The sequence below is a fragment of the Elephantulus edwardii genome, unplaced genomic scaffold, assembly GCF_000299155.1.
Source record: "Elephantulus edwardii isolate Elephantulus edwardi_28Jun2011 unplaced genomic scaffold, EleEdw1.0 scaffold00239, whole genome shotgun sequence".
Taxonomy (NCBI): domain Eukaryota; kingdom Metazoa; phylum Chordata; class Mammalia; order Macroscelidea; family Macroscelididae; genus Elephantulus; species Elephantulus edwardii.
In genome coordinates, this window is record NW_006399989.1 from 2,017,506 (window position 1) to 2,037,254 (window position 19,749).

The window sequence follows — 19,749 nt, forward strand, 5'->3', positions numbered from 1 at the left end:
CCTGCAGAGCCCGCGCCATGCCGCACAGCTGCTGCAGCTCCATGAGGCTTCCACAGCCAGAACGAATGGATTCCCTCACCCAGGATGGATGCTGGGCACCGGCCCTCCTCAAGACTGGTACAGTGAAGCCACCACACTGCCGCAAGGTGGACTTGGTCTGGAGAGAATTCTTGGAGCCAGGATGGCAGCTGTGGGGGAAGCGGGTGATGGCCAGCCGCCTGCACAAGAGGGGCCGCACAGCCACCGAGCGCCGGTGCAGCAGGGTGGGGGGGCACACCCCCAATGGCCACCCGCGCTGGGGGGGGCATGTGCGCCTCCTGCAGGCCTCCCGCCCTGGGGGGGGCACGCACCCCGCTGGCCGCCTATGTAGGAGGTGGGGGATGGGATGCATGTCCACCATCTGCAGGTTTGGGTTTCCTTGGACAGGCCAAAGAAGACAATTACCTATGCATTGAACAGGCCAAAGAAGAAGATTACCTATGCATTGGACAGGCCAAAGAAGATGATTACCTATGCAATGGATTGCTGAAAGTCACTGTGAGTCTGATGACCTTAACAGTGGCAGCATGCACAAGAGGACCCACATCCTAAATGCACCACATATTTTGTTCTGTTGAATGCTTCTGCCAAAAGATGGTTAGACCTGGGGGGAGTCTGTTCACAATTCTCAGGTTCCCTTTATCATATATAAAGGGGGAGGGCACTGACACCTACTTCAAAATATAGTATGACCACTTATGGTGGGTAAAAGTGGCAGTGCTGGAATTGGAAACACTATCCCTGACCACAGAGTCCTCAGTCAGGTGAGGGGACCAGACGTGGGTAGGGGCAATTGGAGGGGGAGTATACCAGCCAGCTCCTGGTGGGTGTTGCCCTGCTCGGGATGGGCTGCCCTCGGCCCCCAGCTCGGGGCAAGCCATCATGGCCCTCTGACCGGGACAGGCTGCCCTCGGCCCTCGGCTCAGGGTGAGCCATCGCGGCACTCACAGTGAGCTCCTCAGTCTCCAGATTGTGCCATGTGACCCCTGGGTGGGGAAGGGGAAAAAAAAAAGAATGCCTAGTGTACCCAATGTTACCTAGGCCACCTTCTACCACCCTCTCCCCCAGTAAACCTGAAAGCAACACCCTCAAAGCCCTTCTATTTGTAACTCACAAGTTTGTTCTCTCTAGGTTTGCTCCCTTTCCTATAGGTAACCTTAACTCTGAGTTTTACTCCAGAATTGACCCTGAACCCAGTGCCAGTGACAAAAAGGAAATACAACTGACAGCTAAGGAAGCAAAGGAGGATGGAGCCTCTGGATTCAACCAGCCATCCACACTGGACCCACCTGGGAAAACACTTTGCAGTCCAGAGGAGAGCAAATGACAGGAAAATATCCTCTAACAGAGCAAGAAGGCAAGCAGCTTTAACCCAAGACCACCAGTAAGGTGATAAAGCATCCTCCCTTCCACCCTTTACATCTACGCCCCTGTTCAGCATGAAGAAGCCAGAGAGTCAGCATCCAATTCCCAAATCAATAAGAGAGTTGGTTTAATTACTATTGGAAAATGCTTGTCATTCCTCTGTAGCAACTGGTCCTCACTGGACCCTCATCATTTCCTTCACCTGCTCCCCCCACCGACCAAACTGTGCAGCTCTGCAACTGCATCCTGGCCCATCCTCACCCTTCTGCCCCCAACCCTCACCTCCTTGTACCCCCAATATGTTTTTCCCAATTAAAAAAAGATGCAGTGAAGAAACACAGAGGTAGTTATAAGAGATGATACAACCTGGGGATTGTTGTCAATGTTGTATGTATGAAGATTAGCTGGAATACCCAACTATTCTGATTTAACTAAAAAAAAAAAATAAAGTTAACAGCATGGAGACTGGCCCTTTTAACCTCATTGAAAAGTAAACGCTATTATAATTTTTATTACTATATCAAAGATGTTTTAATGTTCCTGGAAGTATTTCTCTAATGTTTTTATGCGTAGAAAAGCACACAATGTACTGAGATACACTTGACTGACATTGCATAGGAATCTAATCCCACCTATTCAGTTTGCACAGAAATGAAATCCAGTTCTTTGACTTGACAGCTACTGTTTCTGTGGTTAACTGTGGACCTAAGTAAAATAAAAATTTTTACTTCAATATTTTCTCAAAAAAAAAAAGAAATACCATCTGACCCAGCAATTCCACTACTGGGAATATACTCCAAAGAGACCATAACTGACATACAAGCAGATATATGCACACCCATATTTATTGCAGCTTTGTTCGCAATAGCAAGGAGTTGTAAACAACCTAAGTGCCGATCAAGAAATGAATGGATAGAGAAGCTGTGGTATATTCACACAATGTAATACTATGCTGCATTGAAAAACAAGGAACTCATGCAATATTATTCAAGATGGGTGACCCTGGAGGACATTATGCTGAGTGAAGTATCTCAGTCACAAAAGGACAAATACTGCATGGTGTCACTATTGTAAAGCAGGACTGGCCTCGGGCTTGGGAGGAGACTGAGTAGGACAGGTTCAATAATGTATACTGCATTGAAACAGATGAGGGAGGGAACTGTTTAAGAGGGAAAATTTTGGGGGATTTTTGTCATGTCAGGAGTCCAGAGTGAAGGCTGTATAGTGAGTGGAGTGGACCTGGGGGGAGGGATTGTAAAACAATGAAAGAATTTTTCTTTTACTTTTCCAAGAGAGTAGTGCACTGGGAGGAAGGTTGGGAGGGGAGAAAAGTGCAACAATGAATGAATGGAAACCCAAAGTCTCTGTAAATTTTAATTGAAATTAATAATAAATTTAAAAAATAAAACAACAACAGCAAAAAGAACATTTTTATCAGATCTTACAGTCCATAACTGACTGAACATGCCATCGAGATGTGTTAATGATAGTTGTTTACTGAAATGAAAAAGTTGAAAACAATGAAGATGCAATGGTAGTTGGAATGTATGAACTTGGTGACAAAGAAGAGTCTGCAAATAGGATGATCAAATTTTTATGTTCAATTATTTATTCATTGCAAATACCTTAAAAAAAGACAAACAGTGACTTTACATACAAATCTCACCTGATGGATTGTATAGGAATCAGATTGACTACGTTTGTGGAAGGAATTGTTGGAGAAGCTTAATAGCAGGACTCAAAAGTAGGCCAAGGTCGGACTGTGGAAGAGACCATTAATTACTCATATGCAAGTTCAAATTGAGGCTGATGAAAATTAAAACAAGTCCTCGAGAACCAAAATATGATCTTGAGTGTATTCTATCTGATATTCAAATCATATTAAGAATAGGTTTGAAGCAATGAGCACCACTGATTTAACACCAGATGAGTTGTGGGATGAAATCAAGGATATCATCCATGAAGAAAACAAAAGGTCATTACAAAGACAGAGGCGAAAGAAAAAACAGAAATCGGTGTCATAAGACACTCTGGAAATTGCACTAGTGTGTCAAGAAGCCAAAACAAAGGGAAAAGATGCTGAATTAAAAGAGCTGAACAGAAAATTTCAAAGGGTAACTCAAGAAGACAAAGCAAAGTATTAGAATGTGCAGAGATCTGGGATTGGAGACTAGAAAGGGAAGAATTCACTCTTCATTTCTCAAGCTGATAGAAGAGAAAAACAAATTTAAGCTTCGAATCATAAAATTGAAGGATGCTATGGACAATAAGTTGAATGATCCAGGAAGCATAAAAAAAAAAACCATGGAGGGAATTCACATAGTCACTGTACTGAAAAGAATTGACGTACCATATGAACAAGAGCCAATGGTAATGAAGGAAGAAGTTGAAGCTGCACTGAAATAGGCAAAAAATAAAGCCCCAGAAACCTATGGGATACCAATTGTTATATTTCAACTAACAGATACAGCCATGGATGCACTCACCAGGTTATGTCAGGAAATTTTGAGGACAGCTGTCTGCTTGACTTACTGGAAAATGTTGCAGTTGTTCCCATTCCCAAGAAAGGTTATCCAACAGAATATAGAAACTATCAAATATACAATTAATATCACATGCAAGTAAAATGCTGCTGAAAATAATTTAAAAAATGACTATAACAGTATATACATAGCAAACTGCCAGACGTTCAAGCAGGATTTAGAAGAGGCCATTGCACCTGAGTCATCTGTGACATCACCATTGCTGATGTCATTGTGATATAACCATTGAGTAAAGCTAGAGAATTTGTTAAGCATAGTATGTTTGAGAGAGTTTTAAGATCTTGACCTTAAAGGACTTGAGTAAATACATGTAAACAAGAGGATTGATATGCTTGAGTTGGTGCTGAATATTCATCTGGAGAAGATGGGCAGGAACTAACAGGTACAGGATGTTTTGACTCAATATGACCTTCTGGATCCCAACATGGTGATTTCTATGGTGTCAGTTGGAGAGATTTTGAGTATTATAAGGATGAAAAGGCCACCTTTGGGCACTTTACCAATTTTTTTCTGTGTGCTACCTTGGAGATACTCCTTGGTTACTATCGGCATTTTGTAATACATTTAGCTTTGACTTAATGACCTTTATTGGCCAGTCACATCTTAGTTCTTGTAACTGTTCTCTGCCTCTCATTTTTGTGGATTGTCTTTCTCTCCAGCCTCCTAAAAGTCTCTAACAAAAGATTTATGAAGAATTAATTTTATAAAATACAATATGTGGGAATGATTGATTGAAACACAATGTGAACAAAGCAAAGTGTGAAATAAAATTTTTACAAATTTTGTATGCAAACCAATTTAAAATAAAAGTTTTTAAAAAGAATGCCAGAAAATATCTATTTATGCTTTATTGATTATGCAAAGGCATTTGACAGTGTGGAACATAACAAGTTAAGGCTAGCATTGAGAAGAATGAGAATTCCAGAACACTTATTTGTGCTCATGTGAAACCTATACCTAGATCAAGAGGCTGTTGTGTGAACAGAGCAAGGAAACATGTGATGGTTTAAAATTAAGAAAGCTGTGCATCAGGGTTGTATGTATCCTCTTCCCATGTTAAGTCTGTATGCTGAGCAAATTATTTGAGAAGCTGGACTCAGTGAAGAATGTGGCATTAAGAACACTCATCAGTTACTTGAATTATGCAGATGACACGACCTTGGTTGCCGAAAGTGAGGAGGACTTGAAGCACTTGCTGCAGAAGATCAAAGAATGCAGCCTTTAGGGAGCTCTGGTGGCCTAGTGGCAAGATGCTGCACTGCAATCCCAGAGGTACGCGGTTCAAATCCACCAGATTCTCTGCTGGAGAAGGAGGGGGCAATCTCCTCCTGTACCAGTCAGATCTGATTTGACGGTACACGTAAAAATAATACAACAAAAATTTTTTTTAAAAAAAGAATGCAGCCTTTAAATACTGATTGCATCTCAACATCAAGAAAACAAAGACTCTTACCACTGAACCAATAGGCAACATCAGTGTAGGAGGAAAATAAATTGAAGTTGTCAACTATTTCACCTTACTTGGATCCACAATCCAGGTAAGACCCACAATCCCTTGGTACCAGCAATCAGGAAATCAGGAGACATTGTCCTGGTAAAGTCTGCAGCCAGAAACCTCAAATTATTGAGAAGTAATTATGTCAGTTTGAGGACTAAGGTGCATCTTATTTAGGCCATGGTCTTTCTGATCACTTGCTATGCGTCTGAGAGTCAAACAATTAATAAGGATGACAGAAGAATTTATGCCTTTGAGGTGTGGTGTTTGAGAAGAGTACTGAATATCCTATGGACTTCTAAAAGAACAAATATCTCCCATACTTTGGGCATGTTTCTAGGAGAGGCAACATGTCCCTTGGAGAACGACTTGGAAAATTGGAAGGTTGATGAAAGAGAGGAAGGCCCTTAACCAGTTGGGTTGACAGTGACTGCTGCAGAGGGTTTTAGGGTGTCAGAAAGTATGAGTATGCCACAATATAGGACAGGGATCAGATCTGTTGTTTGTAGGGTCACTATGAGTCATACTCAACTTGAGTAATATTGAGAAATATTCGCAGTAAATTCTGGATACCTAGAGCATAGTCTAGGAAAAATAGGGCCCAAATTCTTAATAGGCATAGACCTTTGCCTTGCAGATTCTTTGCGTTACAGGCAGTAGCTTCTAAAATGGGCCCAGTATAATGCCCTCAGTTTCCCTGTAAAACTTGTGATGTTGCAGTTTGTAAGACTAGGCCCTTAACATCCCGCTTTTTTGACTTCCTGAACTAGACCCTGCTTTGCAGTTAGAGATTGATAGTGGTGGTATTCTATGATCCTGGTCTCTGGTCTATTAGAAGAGAGTCTTCTCTGCAATTCCTACTAGATATGTATACACCCTCTAGATTTTCCATCAGTTTTTATTTTACCATACTCTCAGGATACTTATAATCAATGTCTTAATAATTTTTAAAGAATCATAAATTTAATATATTCTTCCATTAGAAAATGTGAAGTGGAGAGGAAACCCATTACCTATAATTTTAATATAGGTAGTAGTCAGTTTCCTTCATTATCTGAAGTTTTTCCTATAAAGTTGAAATGATAGTGCACATATAATTTATTGCTTTTTGATTTGCATTTCTCTCATACATATTCTTGTGACCACTATTTTTTTTTAATTTAGGTTGTTTATTTTTCATTTCAATGAACATCTACAAAGATTTTGGGATTCCATTCATTCATTGTTGCACCCTTCTCCCTGCACAAACCCCTCCCCCCCCCATTTGCTCCTCTCCTTGAAAAACAAAAGAAAAACTCCCTCATTGGTACACAACTATTTTTAGTGGCAACCAATATACCATAATATATTTAATACTTATTTTAATATAATCTTGGAAGATAGACCAGTTTTTTTCCCTAGCTTGAGTTATGCAGTGATGGTATCCTTGCAAACAAAACTTTTCGGGAATTTAATCTGATCTTAAATGTTGTTGTTGTTGTTAAGTGCTGTCAAGTCACCCTATGAACAAAAGACTTGAATCCTCTTCTATAGCTATCATTGTTTCCCTATGTTCATAGAGTTTCCAGAGGTATGTGGTTTAGGAATTGGATTCCATTCCTGCTTCCAAATCTGAATCTGTCTGGGAGTTCCACCAAACACTGTCCATGAGGTGTAACCATTATGGCATTTGAAACACCTATGGCACAGCATTCAGCATCACAACCCCAAGTTACTTCAATATAGTGAATAGAGAGACCACTGTTTTACCACTTAGAAGAATTTTCATACCAAAATCAATTAACACTAGGCCTGAGGTCCACAGGGTTCTATCACCTTTTAAATACAAGTCATGCCCACGAGGTGCTGGTTGACCGTAAATCAAGAGACTTCCAGCCCACAGCTCAGTGTTAGCTAAATTCAGCAAATCCAATCATCTGACACCCGATTGTGGATGGGAAAAACAGAGAAAACCAACCAAACTTTCTGTACCCTATCCTCATCAAGATGCAAGAAACCATCTTCCATAATCCAACTACTTCACAAGAGTCTCCAAGCTACAGACTAAGTCTGGTGCGACCACCTTTTAAATACAAATAGAAACCATTTTATTAATCTTATTTCCTTTTCTATATAGTCTCTATGGCTGTACCTGATTCATCAGTATAGTATTAGCTTTATTCATTCACTAAAATATATACTGTGTACTTCTGTAGACCAGACCTTGAGAACTAGCGGTTGGGAGAATCAAGCATGGAAGTGGACAATGTCAGTACATTTGATCAGAGCTGTGATGGAGTCAATAAAAGGATACTGTGAGAGAAAAAAGGAGGGACTCCTAACAAGCCTATGAACATTAAGATAAGCTTTCTGGAGGAGGTGATGCCTAAATGAGTTATGGAGGATGAAGAGGAGTTAGTTAGAAGAAAAGTAACTGTCTGTTAAAAACAATGAGTTGGACAAACCAGTTTATACCTGCTGCTCCCCCACAGCCCACTAAAATAAGAGTAAGGATTAAAGAAGGCAGGAACCCATAAGCTCTAAGATGCTGAGCAGAAGCTATTTCACCAAGAGAACTCTGTAAATGCCCAGATTCAGAGGCACCATGGATTGTTGTAGTTTTTAGGTGCCATAAAGTCAACCATGACTCATAGTGATCCTAAGAACAACAATTCAAAACTTTGCCCTATCCTGTCTGTGCCATTGTCACAAACTCTACTATGCTGAAGCCCGTTACAGTCACTAGGCCAATCCATTTCCTTGAAGCTTTTCTCTTTTGCTGACCCTTTATCTTTCCTACGATGATATATTTTCCCAAGGATTGGCATCTTATGACAGCATGCCCAAAGCATGTGAGATGAAGTTTCACCATCCTTTTCTTTAAGAAGCACCCTTGTTGCACTTCTTCCAAGACAGATTTGTTTGTTCTTTTGGAAATCCATAGTATATTCAATGGTATTCTCTGACATCACAATTCAAAAGCATAGACTCTTTTTTAGTCTTTCTTATCTTCCAACTTCAAAATGCATATGAAGCAATTGAAAATATCATAGCTTGAGCCAGTCACACCTTAGTTCCTAAACTGACACTCCCATTCTTCAACACTTTAAAGAGGTCCTTGACAGCATTATTTTCCAAAGCAATGCTTCTTTTGATTCCTTGACTGCTGGTCCCAAATGTTTTTATTGTGGACCAAAGTAAAATGAAATCAGTAACAACTTCATTGTTTTCTCATTCATCTTGATATTGCCTATTAAACATGGCTACAAGCAAAAGGAACTGCATCCTAAAACAGTAGGATCCTCCTCTCACTTCAAGACACTATAGTTAAGATCATACACAAGATTAAAGGATTCTTCTCTGAGGAATTAAATTGCACCAGAATAAAACCTTCAAAAGATATTTGGGGTTTTCCAGCAAAAGAAGAGGCTTTCATCCCAGTAAATATATAGTAAGGCCCACCAGTTGGCAAGCTCTCCCATTTTAATATCATGAGAATGAATAGCAAGGATCATCAACTAACGACCCTCAGCTCAGTGCATTTTATTTCATGCAAATTATGCCTCAGTAAAATTGACTCAAAAAATCCAAGCCTTAGTTGACTAGATATTAGAGTGCAAGATTTATTTGAGGAATACTTTTAAAGAATGATAATCCCTATTCTTCAACACACCCAAAACCAATCCAACCCATTAAAAGGAACTTGGAGGGAGATGAGAGAATTAAAAAAGAGATTTGAAAAAAGAAAAAATAGAGTAGAAATAAAAGTCTCAGCAGGCAGATTAGAAAAATAAAAGGCGAAGAAGCTCATAGGTTCATGGTTTCATGGAAACATCCCAGTTATTTGGCCTAATATTCTGTTTAGTGTTTCTGTTCTGTCTTAGTTCATTGTTAAATGTCTGGGGTCTTTGAAAACTTTCAAGAAACCACCCAAAGCACAGTAATCATTATTTATATACTTGAAACAACAGAGTAAAGAGAGTCAGGAATAGAAGGAAGAAATGAAATTTGTGGCTAATTGTCTCCATGGACAACTACATCCTTTGCTATGATACTAGAAAAGGTTGATGGTGCCCAGCAACCAATACTGAACTGTTTGACCTAGGATTCTATAGAAAAACTTGATTGAAGGGAAGAAACTGCAGAATAGAATTTCAAGCTCTACACAAAATCCAGATTTTCTGGAACCATAGAGATTGAATGAAGCCCTGAAACTATTTTCCTGAGATAATCTTTAAACCGTAAGCAAAAAACCCCACTGAAATCATCTTTAAACAAAATAATAATAATTTCACTTAACTGATAAAGAATATCTATTTTGAGCATTATGCTCTTTTAAGAACAATTTACCAAAAAAATAAAAAGAACAATTTACATGGAATCACATTGCCAATAACAACTTGAAAGATTAAATAGGAACCTTAGAAGCAGTGTTGTTGTTAGGAGCTATGACTCATAGTGACCCTATCAACAACAGAATTGAACTCTGCCCTATCATATGCTACCTCATCATCTCTAACACACTTGAACCCATTGCTATAGTCACTGAGTCAATCCATCTTGTTTAGGGTCTTCACCACTTTCACTAACTCTCCTCCTTTCTAAGCATGATGTCTTTCTCTAAGGAATAGCCTGTCCTAGCAACATACTCAAAATATGTGAGATGAAGCTTTGTCATCCTTATCTCCAGGGAACATTCTGGTTGCACCTTCTCCAAGACATTATCTGTTTGTTCTTCTAGCAGTCTATAGGATATTCAGTATTCTTCTCCAACACCACAGCTCAAAAGTATTCATTCTTTTTTTTTTCACATTTTGTGGAGTTTATTAGAGAACTAAGTTGGAATGTGGGGGAGGCAAAGGTCATCTATCTCACAATGCCAAGTCTAGGTTTACAAGGCACGACTCAATTAGTGAAAGTCCAGGTTCAGTTCAACAGCAAAAATGCAAGAAGCCTCTGGTTTCCTCAATCATCCAGTAAACTTTACCTCAGTGCAGTTTTAAGTCAGCTTTCCCTTCAATCATGCAGCAAGCAAAACCTTTAACTGTGGTTTTATCTCCAGGGTTGTCACAGAGTCTCTTCATGGCAGTGCCACGGTCTCTTTTTTTTTTTCTTTTCTATATTTTATTAATTTTCATAAGCATTTACAGAGATTTTGGGTTTCCATTCATTCATTGTTGCACTATTCTCTCTACCCTCCTCCCAGTTTGTTCTTGTCCAAATGCCACAGTGCTTGTCAAAGCCAGTTCCGATTAATCTTCTTTGTCAGTGTGTCCTTTGCCATTCCCTATCACTCCTCCCTGAGAAAGACTTCACCCTGAGTCATAAGGAAAAGGGGATGGCGTATTCTCTTAGCTACTTCCTGCTGAAAAGGGACGCTGTGGGTTTCAGGGTGAAGATCTTCTCTCACTACTCTAAAGGGCCCCTCTTTTTCTGTCATCCTTATTCAGGTAGTAGTGAGTTTAAGTTAACAGGAAAGGAACAACTCAGGAAAGGAGGCTAAGAATGTTTGCACAGCTTGAATGTCATCAAAGATACTGAATTGCACATGTAGAAATTGTTGTTGTTATGTGCCATGGTAAAGCAAGTAATTGCAAAGATCATGACCTGGATCAAGTGCACCTTAGTCTCCAGACTAACATAGTTACTCTTCAGTACTCTGGAGAGGTCGGTGACAGAAGACTTTTCCAATGTAATTAATCTTTTTATTTCCTGGCTGCTGGTACCAAGAGGGTTGATTGTGGAGCTAAGAAAACTGAAGCTATGAACAATCTCAATCTCTTCACCATCTATCATGATGCTGCCAGTTGTCCCAGTGGTGAGAATCTTTATTTTCTTGATGTTGAGCTTCAAACCATATTGAAGCCTGTAGTCCTTAACTTTCTGCAGCAAATGTTTCAGTTCATGCTCAGTTTCATCAAGCAAGGTTGTGTTATCTGCATAATGCAGGTTGTTTATGAGTCTTCCTCCAATCCTGACGCTCCTTTCCTCCTCATAGAGCTCAGGCTCCCAGATGACCTATTGAGAAATCTGGACAATGACTGTGGATGATAGAACTGTTGCCTTTGAGCTGTGGTGCTGGAGAAGAGTATTGCATATACCATGGACTTCTAGAAGAATAAACAGGGTCTTCCTGGATAAGGTGAAACCAGCTGTTCCTTGGAGGCAAGGATTCTGAAGCTCTGTCTGACATAATTTTGGCATGTTGTAAGAAGGGACCATTCCTTGGAGAGGGACATGCTTGGGAGGGTGGAGAGACAGTGAGAGAAAGACAGACCCTGGATGAGATAGATTGACTCAGTTACTGGGGTAATGGGTCAGAGCTATTGTACATAGGATCTCTCTGCGTCGCAAGTGACTTGATGACACATAACAACAACAACAAACATGTGCCATGGGGTCAAGTATGACTGATAGCTACCCTATGATCTGAAACCTGTCTTATCCTACACCAGTCCTCACTATCTGTGACACACTGAAGCCCATTGCTGCAGTCTTTGTGTCAATCCAACCTGCTATTTTGTTATGGTGGTGGTGTTTTCTGCTGTGTGTATTCTCAACAACAACAACAAAAATTTAAAACAAGGCAAGGAAGCATAATAGCAAGATACAGAGACAGACAACAGAAGAGAAAAGATGAAAAAAAAATCATAGGATCAGTTGAGAAACTCCAAAATATAATAGGAGTTTCAGAAATGAAGAAGGAAGGCAAAAGCAGGAATTAAATCATCAAAGACATACTAAAACTGAAAAAATGAAAGATCAAACTGAAGATCTAGCATGATAAATTATAAAAAGACCCACACCAAAGTATGCTACTGTGAAATTTCACAGCATAGAGTGGATTCTAAAAGCTTTCTAACCAAAAAGCCTCACATCATATGCAAAGGATTAAGAAAAAGTCTAACAAAGGGACTCTCAATAGCCATACTGAATTCCAGGGAACAATGGAGCAAGGTTCTAAAAATTCTAGAGGAAAATAATTTCCAATGTATAAATCTGTACTCAGCTAAATTATCAATTGTGAATAAACTATAAAGATAATTTCATATATGTAAGGTCAACATACAACAACAAAATGCCCTTTCTCGGGTAACATTGGAGAATGTGCTGGAGCCAACTGTGGACATAAATTCAGGCGGGAAAAGCCTAGAATCAAAGGAACAGAAAATCCAACACAGAAGAGAGGTAAGGGAATCTCCAGGGAAATCTTAAGATAACATCTACGCAAACCTGAAGAGCAATCCGTTTACATTGCAGCAGGGGGAAGAATGCCTCTAAATAAAAAGAAAAGAAATTAATATTGAAACATACTAAAAGGAGAATTATATTTGTGATACAGTTTAGGAGAATTTATTATATTTTTATGAAGGAAATTGGAAAATAAGGTAATAGACAATTCTCAATTTGCTATTATGTGAAGTTGAGTCACCTGTGACCCTATGTAAAGCAGCCTCTGAAGCCCTGTCTTGAGCCAGTCTCACTGATTTTAACACATCAAGCCCCATTGCCCGAGTTATTGTATCCATATCATCTGGGGTCTTCCTCTCCTGCGCTTTCCCTCCACCCTCCCGAGGATGATGTCCTTCTCCAAGGACTGTCCTCTCCTGACCATGTGCCCAAAGTATGTGAGACAAAGCTTCAAAATTGTAGCCTCCAAGGAGAAACTTGGTTTCACCCTCTCCAAGACAGACCTATTTGTTTCCTTGGTGGTCCATGGTTTAAGACTCTTCTCCAGCACCACAATTCGAAGACATTGATTGTTCTTCTGTCATTCTTAGTCATTGTCCAGCTTTCTGATGCATAGTAGGTAATTGTGAAGACTATGGCATGGATTAGGCGCACTTTAGTCTCTAGAATGACATCATTGCTTTCCAGTATTCTGGAGATGTCCCTGACAGCAGACTATCCCAATACAATTTGTCTTTTGATTTCCTGACCACTAGTGTTGACTGTAAAGCTGAATGAGCTGTAATTGTTAACCACCTCAATCTCCATTTATTATGGTGCTGCGAATTGGCCCAGTCGTGAGAATCTTTGTCTTCTTGATGTTGATCTTCAATTTATATTGAAGACTACAGTCCTTGACCATCAGCAGCAAGTGCTTCACGTCCTCCTATGTTTCAGCAAGCAAGATTGTGTCATTTGCAGAACATAGGTTGTTAATGAGTCTTCCTCAAATCCTGATGCTACATTCCTCCTTATGAAGCCCAGCTTCCTGAAGGATCTACTCTGCATATAGATTTAAAAGCTATGGAGACTGGGTGCATACCTGACACATCCCTTTCCTGATTTTTAACTATATCGTGTTTCCTTGCTTTGTCCTGAGGCCTGCTTCTTTGATCAAGTATAGGTTTCACATAAGCACAATCAAGTATTCTGAGATTCTCATTCTTCTCAAGGTTAGCCACAATTTGTTGTGATCCACACAGTCAAATGTCTTTGCATAGTCAATGAAACACAGATAGACATTCCTCTGGTACTTTCTGCTTTCTGTCAAGATCCATCTGACATTGGCAATAATGTCTAGTGTCATGACCACTTCTAAACCCAGCTTGTATTTCTGGAAGTTCTCTTCAATGTACTGTTCCAGTCGTTTCTGGAAAATCTTCAGCAGGATTTTGCTAGTGTATGATATTAGTGATATTTTTTGATAATTTCCACACATTGTGGGGCCATCTTTTTTTTTTTTATTGGAGTAGGAATAAACATAGATATCTTCCAGTCAGTTGGCCAGGTAATTGTCCTCCAGATTTCTTGGCACAATCTGGTGAGCACATCCAAGGCAGCATCTATTTGTTGAAATATGTCAACTGGTATTCCATAAATTCCTGGGGCTTTATTTTTTGCTATTTCTTTCAGAGCAGTCTGAACTTCCTCCTTCATCAACACTGCCTCTTGATCATATGCTGTTTCTTGAAATTCTTCTGTCAGCCAATCTTTTTTTGTATGGTGACTCTGTATACTCTTTCAATCTTCTTTTAATGCTTTCTGGATCATTCAATATTCTGCCCATAGCATCCTTAAGCATTGCAACTCAAGGCTTGAATTTGGTCTTTAGTTCCTTCAGCGTAAGAAATGCCAAGTAAGTTCAGCTCTTTTGATTTTCAGACTCCAGCTGCTTTGCCTTGTTTTTGGGAGCTGCCCTTTAAAATCTTCTATTCACCTCCTTAACTTCTTGATTAGAATAGAGTCTCTTCTGACATCCATTTTGGTCTTTTTTTCTTCCTCCTTCTGTATGATGACCTATTGCATTCTTCATGGATAATATTCTTGATATCTTCCCACAGCTCATCTGTTCTTCATTCACTAGTGTTCAAGGACTCAAACCTGTTCCTCAATTTTTTTTTTTTTAAATTCAGGGGACATAGGTTCAAGATCAAATTTTTACTCCTGTGGATATGATTTGATCTTCTTTACTTTTAATTTGAACTTGCATATGAGCAGTTGATCATCTGTTCCACAGTCAACACCTAGACTAGTTTTCACTGCTAATATTGAACTTCTCTAATGATTCCTTTCCAAAGAAAGGTGACCTGACAGAGTGTGGAAATTATTGAACAATATCATTAATATCACAGACAAGCAAGATTCTGCAGAAAAGTATCCAAAAACTTTGGAACAATATGTCAACCGAGAACTGCCAGGCGTGCAGGCTGGATTTAGAATAGGTTGTGGTACTAGGGATATTAAAGCTAAAGTTAGATGGATCTTGGCAGAAAACAGAGAATACCAGAAGAATGTGTATCTGTGCTTCATTGACTATGCAAAGGCTTTTGACTGTGTGGATGACAACAAGCTATGGATGACTCTGAGAAGAATGGGTATCCCAGCACATTTGATTGTGCTAATGCGAAACCTATACTTGGACCAAGAGGCAGTCATCAGAACAGAGCAAGGAGACACTACATGGTTCAAAATCAAGGAGGGGGTCCATCAGGTATTTTGTCTCCATATGTTTTCAATCTGTATGCAGAACAGATCACCTGAGATGCTGGGCTGTACGAGGAGGAATGTGGCATCAGGATTGGTGGAAGAATCATCAACAGCCTGCGTTATGTGGATGACACAACCCTGCTCGCTGAAACTGAGGAGGACCTGAAGCGCTTGCTGCAGAAGGTCAAGGACTGCAGCCTTCAATATGAATTGAAGCTCACCATAAAAAAAAAAGATTCTCACCACTGGGCCTATTGGAAATACCAGTATGGATGGTGAAGAGATTGAGATAGTTAACAGTTTTCATTTACTTGGCTCCACAGTCAACACTCTTGGTAACAACAGCCAGAAAATCAGGAGATGAACTGTATTGGGCAAGTCAGCTGTGAGGGACCTCTCAAGAGTACTGAAGAGCAACAATGTCAGGCTGGAGACTAAGGTGCACCTGATCCAGGCTATAGTCTTTGCAATAAGTGATATGCATCGGAGAGTTGGACAGTGAATAGGGTTGATAGAAAGAGAATTGATGCCTTTGAGCTGTGGTGCTGGAGAAGAGTGTTGAATATACTGTGAACTGCTAGGAGAACAAACAGGTTATCCTGGAGAGGGTGAAGCCAGAATGCTCCTTGGAGTCAAGGACTCTGAAGCTTCGTCTGGTCCTTGGAGAGGGACATAATATTTGGGAGAGTGGAGAGGAAGACCCTCGATGAGATGGATCGATTCTGTGATTGGAGTGGTGGGAATGCGTGTGTTTGAGATGGCAAGGTCGGCACAGGATAGAGCAGTGTTTAGGGCTCTTGTACATAGGGTCTCTATGAGTCACAAGAGACTCGATGGCACATAACAACGATTCCTTCCACAGATGCAATAGGTCTGATTCCTATGCATACAATCAGGTGAAATCCATGTGTATAGCCTGCATTTATGTTTCTTATAAAAGTTATTTGCAAGGAATAAATCATTGTGCCAGATTCTGTCATTCTATCCCTAGCCTCATTTCTGTTACCAAGTCTACATTTTCCGATGACTGATTCTTCTTCCTGGTTCCCAACTTTCACATTCCAGTCACTCATTATTATTAATGTATCTTTGTTACATGTTCTATCAATTTCTGACTGGAACAGTTGGTAGACATCATTGGTGCATAAATTTGAGTCATAGTGGCATTAAAAGGTCTTCCTTAGTTTGAATATGATTCTGTCATTCATAATGTTGTGTTTCAAGATGGATCTAGAAATGGCCATTTTAGCTATGAAAGCCACCCCATTTTTTTCCTCACCTTTTATCTCCAGCTTAGTAGATTGTCTGACAATCTGATTCAAAATGTCCCATGCCAATCCATCTCATTTCACCAATTACTAATATGTCAATATTTATGCGCGCCATTTCTTTCTTAATGATGCCCAGTTTTCCTACATTCATGCTTCTCACATTCCAGTTCCAATCCTTAGTTTCTGCTTAGTTCTTCCTGCTTTGTGCTTCCAAATTTGAGGGCTCATCTTCAGTTGCCATATCTGTTGTCTATTCTAAGCATGCTTTACTGTACGTAGGGTTTTCAAAGGCCTGATATATTTTGGAAATGGATTGCCAATCCTTCTTCATAGTCTTTCTTAATTTAGATACTTAGTTTTAGAACAATATCTGACAGACAAGCATTTTAGCCAAAGGAGCAGATGAATGACACTTCTCTTACAGAAATAACCAATAGAGTCACTCTCCCTCCACCCTGGCATGTATGTCTTGTCACTTCTCTTTCCCTGCTACATCTACATCCCTTGCATTCCTGTCTACCGGATCCAGCACATACCTCCCCCAGCCACATTTTGTATGATGGCTTAGGCCACAAGTTATCTGTGATGTCTTTCACCACACACTGCTATTGGTCTCTCACACTGATGCCTGTCTCACATTTAGGAGGATATAAGTCCAGATCCTACGTACCAGCTTCAGGGAAAGATTTTTGCCTGAGGCAGTACTGGGGAAACGTCCTTGCCCCTGAGCTTCTGCTGTACTTCTGTATTTTTTCCTTTGTTATTGTTATGCTAATTTATTTTAAAAATTTGAGTACATTATATTGCAGAACAGATTCTTCCAATTTCCCTCACCCCAACCATCAAATTGTACAATCCCATTATTAATTCCCCCTCCCCCTGCACATCCTCATCCCTCTACTTCCACCACCCCACCCCCGCATCCTTGTACTCATTCTACAATAATCATTTTATACAATATTTGTCCTTGTGGGACTGAGTTAGTTCATTCAGCATAATGCCCTCCAGTCCCTCCCAAGTAAGGTAATAATTTACAAAATCATTGCTCTTGCATGCTGCGTAGTATTCCATTGTGTGAATGTACCATACTTTTTCAATCCATTTGTTTGTTTGTGGTTGGACATCTGAGCTGTTTCCATGTTCTTGTGATGGTGAATATGCTGCTATGAACATTGGTGTACAAGTCTTCATTTGTACCTCAGTTCTCATTTTCACAGGGTATAGTCCAAGCAAGCAGGAGTGGCATCCACTTTCATAAATAGCTTACCTCTTGAAATCCTATGAACCTGGAGAAAGGATGAAAGTCACGCAAGCGTCCAGGACTTTCATTCATAGGGTTGCTGTGAGTCGCCTATGACTCGACTGCACTTAACAACAACAAACAACAACATAGTCCAAGCAGAGGAATAGCTGGGTCATATGGAATTTCTGTTCAGCTTTCTGAGGAAGTGCCAAACTGCCTTCAAGAATAGTTGTACTATTTTATACTCCCCTAAACGATGTATAGGAATTCCTTTTTCACCACATCCTTTCCAACATTTATTGCTGCCCTGTTAAACTTTGCCACTGTTACTGGAGTGAGATGGAATCTCATTGTGGTTTTGATTTGCATCGCCCATATTGCCAATGATATTGAGCATTTCTTCATGTGTCTGTTTGCCGTTCAAATATCTTCCTCTGTGAAAATTCTTTCCATGTTTTTTTTTTCCATTTTGTAATTGAGTTACTAGTCCTTTTCTTGTGGAGGCCCAGGAATAGACTATCTTTTTGTGAGTTAGTGTCTCTGCTCTTCCTTTTGCACCACACTGCTGTCACAATGTGATAATTTCCAAGTTGAGGGTAGGTCTCCTCTAGATCTGGTATGCAGATGCTGTTTATCTGGCCTGAGAGGAACATGCCTGAGAGTGCGAAGCAGGCCTGGGAATGAATGTCCTGCCTTGAAAGCATGATTGTTACTACAACTGATGGAGTTCTGGGAGAATGGGCTTTACCTGATCAAAAAGATTAGCAGATGATCAATTCTTAATAACAGGGAAAATTAAATATGTGAGAAAGGACATTATTATTAGTTATTTGTCTCACATACTTAGGCATGTTATTAGGAAGAGACATTACTTGAAAAGGGCACTATTTGAAAAGGAAGAGGATTAATGAAAGAGAGAAAGATAATTCAGGAGATGGATTGACACAGTGATTGTAACAGTAGGCTCAAGTATTTCAGAGATAATGAAGATGACACATGGTAACATAAGATTCAGATCTGTTGTTGATAGGGTCGTTATGAGTTGTATTCAATTTGGTGACATCTACCAACAACAAAAAGATATTTTTATAATCCACCATCTATATCAGTTTGTCATTCTGCAGTGGCTTGCATGTTGCTGTGGTTCTGAAAGTTATGCCACTTGCATTTTCAATACCAGGAGAGTCACCCATGATGAGTAGGTTTTAGTCAAACTTCCAGATTAAGACAGACTAGGAATGCCTGGAGATCTATTTCTGTAATTTAACCATAAAAAAGAACATTGTTTGACACATTTCTGAGACAGGATCATGTTTGTTGAAGTAAATAGTCAGTGAAGGTAAGGGGGTCTGTTGGCAGGATGAATTGGCACAGTAGCCACAATGATGGTCTTGAACATTCTTTAACAATTGTAGGAGCCAACAACATTTCAATTTGTTGTATATAAGGTCATCATGAGTTGGAGTTGACTTGACAACAGCTACCTATTTATTTATCTATCTAGGGATCTCTGATGACCTAGAGGATAAAAGAACCTTATCAACAGGTGGTATGAATTTCCCAGCTGCTTCACAGAAGAAAGATGGACAATTTCATCCTGTGAAATTTACAGCCTCTGAAAATCCATTAGAGGGGAACCAACTATGAGTTGGTTCCAACTCGGTAGCACATGACAGCATATTTATATCTATCTACCTACCTATCTTGGCACCAGTAGCCAGGAAATAAAAAATGTATTGTGATGGGAAAGTCTGCTGTTAGGGACCTCTCCAGGGTACTGAAGAACAATGGTATCACTCTGGAGACTAAGGTGCATCTGATACAGGCTATGGTCTTTGCAATCACTTGTTATGCATCAGAGAGTTGGACAATGACTAA

At 39.9% G+C, this 19,749-nt stretch overlaps 1 protein-coding gene across 2 annotated transcripts in view; it reads left to right on the top strand.

The window, feature by feature from the left end:
* IQSEC2 (IQ motif and Sec7 domain 2) overlaps positions 1-19,749 on the top strand; it is a 358,697-nt gene that overhangs the window by 130,515 nt on the left and 208,433 nt on the right. The window lies entirely within an intron of this gene.